The 10,541-nt window shown below is 38.1% G+C and overlaps 1 non-coding gene across 1 annotated transcript; it reads left to right on the plus strand.

Moving 5' to 3' along the window:
• Positions 1-9,510: 9,510 nt before the first annotated feature.
• Positions 9,511-9,618, plus strand: LOC125586730. The gene has a single exon (XR_007323265.1). It is a non-coding gene; the product is annotated as a small nucleolar RNA R71 (small nucleolar RNA).
• Positions 9,619-10,541: the final 923 nt, after the last annotated feature.

Here is a 10,541-nt window from a genome sequence, read left to right on the forward strand (position 1 = left end):
TACGAGTTTCTGAACCTCGTAGTATGAACCAGGAGCTACATTATCCTCGGGTAGAATACCTTTTACAAAATCAGCAATCGCATCCACACAGTCTTCAGCCAAATTATAATCTGTTTTAATGCCCATCAATCTTGTAGCAGATGATAAAGCTGAATGACCATCTCTGCAACCTTCGTACAATGATTGCTTTCCAGCATCCAACATATCATAAAATCTTCTAGCTTGTGCATTGGGTAAATCTTCCCCTCTAAAATGATCATTTACCATCTGCTCAGTACCTACACCATAATCTACATCCGTTCTAATTGGTTCTTCTAATCTAACCGCTGGCTGAGGTTCGCTAGTACTACCATGTTCATAATCAGTTTCCCCATGATGATACCAAATTTTGTAACTTCCTGTAAACCCACTCAAATATAGATGAGTCCAAACATCTCACTCTTTAATAACCTTTCTATTTTTACAATTAGAGCAAGGACTTCTTAACATACCTGTTTTTGGTTCCGGTTGTCGGTGAACTAACCCCATGAATTCGGTTATACCTCGTTGGTATTCTTCCGTAAGCAATCTCGTGTTCGGATCCAAATGAGGTCGATCGATCCAAGAACGAAAATAATTTGAAGAAGACATATTTTTTATGAATCAAATTCGTGTGTAAATAGAGTAAGAGAGAGGATGAAGATATGGAGTGAATGAAGAGGAAGAGGAGTGCTTGTATTTATAGTTTAAATCCTGCCGACAGACAGAGGAAATTCCGACGGAAAAGGCTAGTTCGTCGGAATTTCCTCGGAATTTTGTAAAATCCCCCAACGGCTCTCCAACGGCTATAATATTTCCTCGGAATTCATCGGTTTTTTCCGAGGAACACATTTTTCCTCGGAATTTCCTCGGAATATTCCGACGGATTGATATTTCCTCGGAATTCCGTCGAATTCCGTCGGTATATTCCGAGGAAATTCCGAGGAAACCCAATTTTGTGTTTCTTCGGAATTTCCTCGGAAATTCCTCGGGATATTCCGAGGATTTCATTTTCCGTCGTAATGTCCGTCAGAATACCGATGTTTTCTTGTAGTGATCCATTATTCTTTTCGCACAGGAAGATGGTTTAATATTAAGAATTGATATCAGTTTTGTTGATACAGACGGAAGAAAAATATGAATAGTAATTATGTGGGACTTTTAATTTCGCTTTTAATATACAAAAGAGATATCATGAATCACCTATAATTTTAATGTTTTTTTTTGCAAATATATAATTTTTTTTTTTTTAATGTTTGGGAGTCAACATTTTTTATGGATACATACACTATGATTGAATTTAATAGACTCTGTTATATTTTTCTTAATCAGAAGAATCTCTGAGCTAAATATTATGATAAAATATCAGCACCAGCTAAGAGAGGTGAAGACGATCTCTCAGAACAAGGTAAAAATGATATTTATTCATTTTTGCTTCACATGGAAAAAGATATATGAAGTAGCTTTATTTAGATGACATGCCGACTTACAAGTATTAGGATGACTTCTATTATCTGTCTAAGTAAATGCAAAGCAAGAAAACTTAACAATAAAAAGCTAACACATGATCAATTCATCTGACCAAAAATTGGGTTAATACATTAGCAGAAGTTTAAAATTATCTAGCAATTATATCAAGAGCAACAACATATCTTTAAAAACAAAAATAACAAAAACAAATACAATCATACTACTGGAATAACAATATAAAATAAAATCATACAATTGAAGCAAGCAAATAATATACATGCATTATACACTAAATATTTCCGATATAATCCATAGTTATTTATTCGGGTACAGTTCTAGTCTTATGTTCGATCATAAAGTGAGCTCTCTTCATTGTAAGCGAATCTAGATATATTTTTCTAAATATTCATAAGATGCGGATAAAACACCTATTTTCAATTTAAATACTAAACAGTTCTTTATAAAACCATAGATTTCAAATTATTTTTAAGACTTAAATTTGAACAAAATATATTAAAACCACGATAAAATTTTAGAATATATATTTATTTTTCTTTCTATAATTTAGATTTTAGATGAAAATTTAAAATTATAAGTTTTAATACCACTGTATTTTATATGATTTTTTAAATTTATATTTGAACAAGATAAAATTTTACCCTTAAGTATACATCAATTTATACCTCATAGTGAATACACACCTAACAACTGCACGAATATGGATTCGTGGCATTCAATCTATTGTAATTATTATTTGTGCAGGCCGTCATACTGACACTGTTGGTACTTGGTAGTAATTGACACATACACTGTAGAAAGCTCAAACGTTCATATAGATTTCTTTCTAATGAATTGATAATCATCGGGTTTGTTATTTCTTCTTTCTGTATTTGAAGTTTAACTTTGTTATTTCTTCTTTCTGTATTTGAAGTTTAACTTTTTCATAATCGGCTCTAAAATAAAGCCACAGTTTGATGTCATATTTGATCAAATTGACATAACATAATTTTAATAAGTGATTTGTGATTAAAATTTAATGACAAGAAGTAGAGTAGACAAAATATATAAGTATATATTCATAAAAAAAAATCTAATTTTGAGACTACTATAAATATGGATCTAAAAGATTGTAAAATTATCTATTTATATTATACAATACAAATCCTAAAACGAGTATTTGCCTCAAAACATATTTTTTTCTTAAGTTCTTTGCTTTTTTCGACTTGCGTTCGTTCACAACAAATCAGTGATAATTATATGAAATAACACCATCAGAACATTCTTCGCATTTAGCTAATTTGAATAACTTTCAATGAAACTTGGGGTATCTTTGTGTTAAATGATCAAAGTTTAGCTACTGACCTAACTAATCCAAAATACAAGTAAGAAATCCAAAATTAAGTTATGATTGTGGCCATGGTTTAATAAATTTTAAAAGGAACTTCCCGAACAGATGATTTTCTTTTTTCAATCTATTTACTTCTTTATTTTTTTTTTGTTTTTTCTTTCTTGCGAAAATCAAAGGAGCAGTTAAATTGAGATAATGGATGATGTGTGCAAAATGGATAGTGCCTGCAAAATAAATTTCGTCGCAAATAATAAGTCTTATTTTATCCTTGACTTTATGCTTCGTCCTGCTCCACACCTTTTACAAAACTATTGGCTAGTCCATTCCTTCTTATTAAATGGATCGGGTTTTGGAAAAATTGATCTCCGGCTAGCAAATTATATATTAATATAGATCTTAACATATATAGGATCTAGAAAAAATGAACTGGATGCCCTCTTTTTTTTTTTTTTTTTTTTTTTTGAAACACAAATGAACTGGACGCTATCTAAAGAAATTTGGAAATATAGAGCGGAGACAAACATATTAAACACAAGCCCGTCGACAAGAGAAAAAAAAACACCAGCCAAAGCAACACCAACAAACACATGATATGTCATAACGCTATGTGTGTTAAGGTTCCTCTACAAGTGAATTGGTGGAGTATAAATATGATTGTTACATAATAAAGAATGTATCAAAATGAAAGAACAAGAAGTCTTTGGATGAATAGTCAGGGCCGGCTCATTATTACCAAGCCCCTTGGGGCAAAATGTGTTTTAGGACCCTACGATTAGCTAGTTTTGTAACTAAGAACTTTTTGACTCAAGCATCACAAACATACACACATTTCTTTCTTTTTTTTGAACAACAAATATAATGTTTCTATTTGAGCATTTTAACATGTACACATTTCTATTTAGTATTTTAACCAGAGAAGTACATATATCAGGTTTTTTGCTGTCTAAATCTGGACCAAATATGCTAATTTTAAGAATCAAAACCCCTAATATTATTACAGTTAGACTAGGCCCGACGCGGTCGCACTGACCACCCTCCGTATTAAGCCGCCCCTGTGAATAGTAACAGTGAATAACAATAGATGTGAATGAACAGTAAAACATATATACTTTTATATTTGTTTTCTTTTTGTAAGTTAAGTCTGTTTTGTTTTCCTATAAAAAGTCGAACCTATTAAAAAATTATTGTATCCACAATTGTAAGGAATAATAAGAAAATTAAATTCTCTTTTCTCTATTTTCTCTCAACCATTCAATCTTTTAATCATTTTCATTAAGTTAATTTCATGTTCTAATATAGTGCAATAAGCTCTTATTCTCTTCAACATTCAACCTATTTTGTTTTTTTTCTGGATCTGACCATGCAAAACTCCAAACAAATGGTTGTTCCAATCACCCTTATAAAGGTAAACAACTTACTGTGGTCTAGGATGGTTAAGATAGCTTCGGGTGGCCGTGGTTTATGGAGTCATGTAACTAAAGATCAAGCTCCAAAACAAACGGCCCAACAAGATGGCAAGGAGATTGTCTTTGTGGATGAAGACAAGTGGTTTCAAGAGGGCTAACAAGTGTTGTCTATCATCCAAAGCTACATAGAAGCATCAATCTTGGAGGCTTAAGAATTTTTAAATTTTTTGTGGGAATACCTCCAACTTGAGCCTAATCTTTGAAATTAAGAACGCCATCAATGATCTTTGTTAAGAAGACATGGAGTTTACCCAACACTTTTGCAAGTTCAGATCCTTATGGGCTGAGCTTGAGATGTTGATCCGGCTGTCCTTAATGAGAGGCAAAAATAAGATAAGTTCTTTGCCCTTTTGATGACTCCCAACTCTACCTAGAATGACCTTATTAATCTCATCCTAAGGTCAAACAATCTTCCAACAGTTCAAGAAGTGTGCACATATTTTGAAGCTCTCATCAGTTTCAGACTTCTCTCGAATGAATCTCACACAAGTAAACCTAGTGTAGCCATCCACTAGAGAAAAACATACTTCTTGCAAGCATTGTTTTAGATCTGGATCATCCTCATTAGATCCATGTAAACTGGATCAAGAGGTGCACTAGTCTGTATGACATGTACCTTATTGTGTTGCATCTTTACCTATTTTCCTTGATTTCATGCACAACATATTATCTTGTTCTCTATCCGGAGTTTTGGTATACATATAACCATATCCTTGTTCACCAAGTTTGTCAAGTTTTTCAAATTCATATGACCCAACCGTTGAGACCATAATCGATAATTGTTTTGGCAGCTAGGAATTTAACATTTTTCTCCACATAGTAGTTGTTCCGAGCTCTAATCCCTTATAGTATTGTGATTCCAAACTCAGTGATTGCTCGACAGTAAATTTTTCGAAACACAAAATTAAGTGCGTCATCACATAACTGGATCATATTGATCAGGTTTGGTCTCAGTCTTTGAACACGTAGCCATTTATTAATTTTGGTACATATGTATTACATGTTGTTAATTTTCCTTTGATCACTCATTGTCACCATATCCGAACGCAACATTGTCTTATTTGACTTTCTTTATCTCATCCATATGCTCAACATTTCCAGTTATAAGTCAAGAACAACCACTATCAAAGTACCAAGGTTCTTTCGCCTCTGAGCTCTCTATAGAGAGTGCCATATTACATCGAATATCATGACCTTGTTGTACATGGTGTTGCATAGTAGATATATGTATTCTTCACCCATCCCTGGTTTGTCTTTCCTATATCCTCCATAATTTCCGTTGATTCGAGATTTGCTAAACCTTTTCAATATATCTGTAGCAGAACCTTTTGTAGTGACTAAACTTTTCACAGTAGAAGCGTCCAATGACTTATGTTGCAGTCTTTGCATATCCTCCTGAGACAAAGTTAGTTTTGCCAGTATAAGTTCCAGCCTTCTTGTGTAGCATATTCCCTTATACGACTTATCAGTTTGACCATAGCTCAAAATCTTATTCAGTAGCTTATTTCCGGTGAACATTTTGATATTTTGTACTGTTAATCAAGTTCTTCTTAATTTTTGGACCACACTTGTTTCTCCAGTTCAATTTTCTTTTAAAATTCTTCTGCCTTATTGGCAAGTCTCAGCTTCTTTCTCAAAAGATTCACATCTCATGTGCTAGCTTCGGTTCTCTCCCTCTCTGGATTTCTTGTTGCATCAATACTAGCTCAATTTTGAGACATGTTTTCTCTTTAGCAAGCGCCAAATTTTCCTTTCCAAGGTTCATGAGATTTTCACACACTTGTTCGTAGCTTTCAATGAGTTCTTGCTATGGTTCATCATCTGATTCATATCCTGATTTAATTCAGTAATACCCACCAATGTTACAAAGTTGTTGATTTCTTTTTCCTCAATCTCACTTTCTGACTCGTCTTCATTAATATCCAGCACTTACTTCTCCTTTTTTCAGTTCGCTCTCACACTCCAGTGGAGTATGTCCATATACTTTGTATCCAAAACATTGGATTTCTCTTCGTTTGGATGTAGGACATTCAGTTTTGAAATGTCCATACCCTTTGCATTCAAAGCATTTGATATTTAGTTTCCTTGTGGTTTTCTCAGTTTCTGATGTCCGTTCTCCTGAACTGAATTTCCTTTGAGGTTTCCCACATTCTACTCTTCAAAGTTCTCAATCAAAACGACGAAAAACATGCTTAATGGATCAGTATTTTCAGTCTGAATGCCTTCTTTCTCAACCAAAGAGAGTGCCAGTCCCTTTATTTTCTTCCCACCAGCCAGTTCCATCTCATGAGCATGTAGCATTGATACCACTCAAATTACCCTAAGGAGTGAATTACTCTCTCAAATAAGAGGTTCAGTTGCAGTACTTAGGGATCCAATCCACAAGGAGCTAGGAAACCTATTAAATCTAGTAACAGTTTGCTTAGCCTTAGCTTCTAGTGCATGCTAGGGCTAGATTGATTGTTATTTTGGGTTGTCTGGGTTAGAGTCTAGGTTGCGGGTAGAGGCCGCCAGCTCACTGAGTAATACTAGGTTACTCATCCAACTCCGTTGTCCTTTTTGCAGGTCGCTATAGGTAAGAATGATCGGATAGCTTGGTGCTGGACGTTAGGACCGCCAGAGTAGATTTCATGCCTTTCGTAAATGGTATTCTGTTATGTGTTTTGTTGGCTCGATTTGGCATAAAACGAGCCCAGTCTTGAATTATTTCAATGTATGGATATTTCTTGAATCAATAAAGTAAATGTTTTATTTGCGCTTCATGAGTACTCTAATATTTGACTAGTCCGGTCTAACACAACGTTAGGTCACGGTACAGGTTGAAAAGCCTTAGGCCTCGATCTAACGGAAAACGCTAACTCTAGGTACGGGTTGCAAAGCCTTGTGCCTTGACGCAGCGGGACAAGTTAGAGGAGCAACTGGTCGAGGTCGTGGAGTAAATTTTGTGACTCTGACCGGATCCTTCCTAACCCGTCACGTAGCGCTTCCGGACCATGGTGTTGGGTTGGACGGTCAGTCATGTTCTTGTTTGATTGTTGGCTGGCCGATTGGCCTTTCATCTCCAACCCTTGTCGTGGGTCGTCCGTCGGTCATGTTCTTGTTTGATTGTTGGCCGGTGGGTTGACCTATGCTTAGGACGGTTCGGGGGTGTTGCAGACGTGGGAGAGTGTTCATCGGTCGTCGGTGACTCATTGGAATCGATCGATGAAGCAGTGTGAGTGTCGATCGATTCCGAGTACTCTGTTTCGTATTTTGCTCCACAATGGCATGCTGCAATGTAGCCAAGATCATTTTCAAGCTCTACGAGGTTGACCTATTGTCTCACAACTCGAACTAGGTCATAGTGAACGTCTGGATCTATCAGTGTCAGACACAGTCTGTTGGTGTTCATGTCACATACAGCCCCTACTGTAGCCAGGAAAGCTCTTCCAAGCAGAAGTGAGGAGTTCCAGTTAAGCTTGATGTCCATGACATGAAAATCTATTGGGACAAGGGCATTACCAATTTGTACCTCAAGGTCTCTTATGATACCTCCTGAGCTCCTTTCTGAAAGGTCCACGAAGGTGAAAGATTCTGTTGAGGGCTCTATTTTCAGACCCAGCTGGTCTGCCATAACCCTAGGTAGTATGCTGACTGATGCTCCTGTGTCACAAAGTGCATGGGAAAATTCAATACCCTTCACCACACATGGTATTTCAAATTTCCCAGGATCACTCTTCTTCTTCAATGTGATCTTTAGTTTCATCCTTTCCCTGACGTAATGAAACATTTTACTAATGTCCTCCTCAGTCTCCTTAGTCTCTCTGAAGAACATCCACAACCGGTGTGTGTAATAAACTTCATCAAAAGGTTTCTCCACTGGGATTCTGAGGACTCTCTTAGTGAAACCATCCATCTCATCTCCTTCTCATTAGCTTCCCTCTTAAGGTTCTTAGGAATCTTCTCATTCCTTTTCCTTAACCTTCTTCCTTCAGTTGCCTCATCAAGTCGCATAGGCTCTGGTGTAGTGTCTGAAGGGTTGGTTGTAGGTTCTGGTGGGTTTGCTAAAGGTTTAGGTGGTGGTCTGAGTGCGTTGATTCGGTCACTATCAATAGAAGGTAACCGCACTCGGTAGGTGAGAGGTGCGCGTCGATCGATGGGAGGTGAGGGGGGTCGATCGACATCGGTCTCTTTCTGTCGGTCGACGGCTGGGTCATGCGGTCGATCAATTTTGACGTAGAAAGGGGAGGGTGGGTGAGGATGTTTTTCTGCGAATTCCTCATGAGTCATGATTCGAACTACACTACACTCCGCAGTCGATTCAGCAGATGACGTCGATCGATGTTTAGAGTAATCCGTCGATCGATCTTCGCCATGGTCTGTCGATCGATGTGTATCCATTGACATCGGTCGACACCACTATGATCTGCCGAAACTCATGGAGCTTTCGACTTCGAAGTCTCCTTCTCCAAGCTTCTCATGCTTCACCACTTGCCAGAAATCATCATCTAAGATGGCATTTACGTGTTGTTTTGCTTTCTCAACTCCTGCCTCTCTAGCCAAGGCTTCTTGCCTCTTTACAGTGTCTCCAGTCTGAACCACTTACATTTCAAGCTTCCTCACCTGAGTCCCTAAGGTCTCAATTCTTGTGTTCAGACTGTTGTATGCGGAATCTATCTACCATTGAAATCCACAGTGAGTTGTTGCTGTCCTTCCAGAACTCTGTCAAGCATTGCTTCAATCTTTCTTTCCTGAGTCTGTGGTGGTGGATTCTGGTAGAATGAGTTTCCATAACTTCTGCTGTTGTTGCTGAAAGATTTCTGGAACTGTGAACTCTGGTTACTGCTCTGACCATTGCCATTGAAGTTTCTGTTTCCATCCTGGTTTCCAGACCTTTGAAATCCAGTACCTCCAATGTAGTTCACATCTTCTTCTCCTTCCATGTCCACAGCTACTTCTCCTTCAGCTGAGCAGACCTGCTTCCTAAGAAGCTCATGAACCACTTCTAACTTTGCTCTAACTTCGTCCATCTGCTCCTTCCCTAGGGATGCAACAGACTTCTTCCTCTCAAAGTCAGTGTTCTTGGTGCTGCTTGCTAGATTTTCTATCAGTCTCACAACTTCCACCGGATTCCTGGTGTTGAAGTTTCCCTCGCTAGCTGTATCAAGAGCCATCTGAAACCTCAAGGCGATACCTCTAAAGAAAGTGCTCAGTAGTTGCACTTTGTTGAATCCGTGGTGTGGACAGTCTCGCTGGAAGAACTTGAATCTGATCCACGCATCTTTGAAAGACTCTCCAGTCTCCTGCGCGAATGTAGAAATTTTGCTTCTCAAGTCTTCAGCGCGTGCCTCATTGAAGAAATTTCGCAAGAAAGCATTCTTGATGTCGGGCCAGGATGTTAGAGATCCTGTGGGTAGCTGCTTAAGCCAGTGCATCGCTTCTCCAGTCAGAGTATACTTGAAGATCTTGCACAATAGGTAGTCCTCGGTGACTCCATCCATACGAATAGCAGCGATAAGATCCTCGAACCTCTCTAGATGGTCCATAGGATGCTCGTGCGGTAACCCAGAGTAGGGTAGCTGCAACACAAGTGTGTAGTACTGAGGCTTCAGCTCGAAATTCTCCTTCTGAATCTCTGGAAGTCGAATAGCTGATCTGTTGGTGCAGTACTCATCTGGACGATTGTAGTCAGCCTGTACCCTTGGTTGAGTAGCCTCTTCTACAGATTGAGCAGCTCCTGTAGCATCAGCATCAGGGATTACATTCCCCTGAGCGTCTAGTTTCTCACCTGTTGCATTACACAGATGACCATCATGGTCATACAGGTTTCCATTCTCATCCTGTCTGAGAATAACAATAGCAACCATGTTTCGCGACTGATGATCGATCGATGTATGCGGTGTAGTATCGATCGATGTCAAACGATGTAGATCGGTCGACGATTAAGGTCGGGTGTCGGTCGACGGTTGGGTACGAGAATCAGTTGACGTGAAAGCTGCTGCGTCGAGCAATATGGAAAGTTGGTCTTTGCGGATCGAGCGTTCCAAGTGAGCAGGATCTTCTGAGAATAGCAGGTGTTTGTCTTTGTTGCTTCTGGTACTGATGGGCATGCACCTGAAAAGACAAGAAAATTTTTTGTGTCAGAATGGGGGTAGAGAAAAGAATAAGAATCAATGACACTAAATCTAATGGCGATCAAATCTCCCCGGCAACAGCGCCAAATTTGATACCACTCAAATTACCCTAAGGAGTGAATTACT

The sequence above is a fragment of the Brassica napus genome, chromosome C4, assembly GCF_020379485.1.
Source record: "Brassica napus cultivar Da-Ae chromosome C4, Da-Ae, whole genome shotgun sequence".
Lineage (NCBI taxonomy): Eukaryota > Viridiplantae > Streptophyta > Magnoliopsida > Brassicales > Brassicaceae > Brassica > Brassica napus.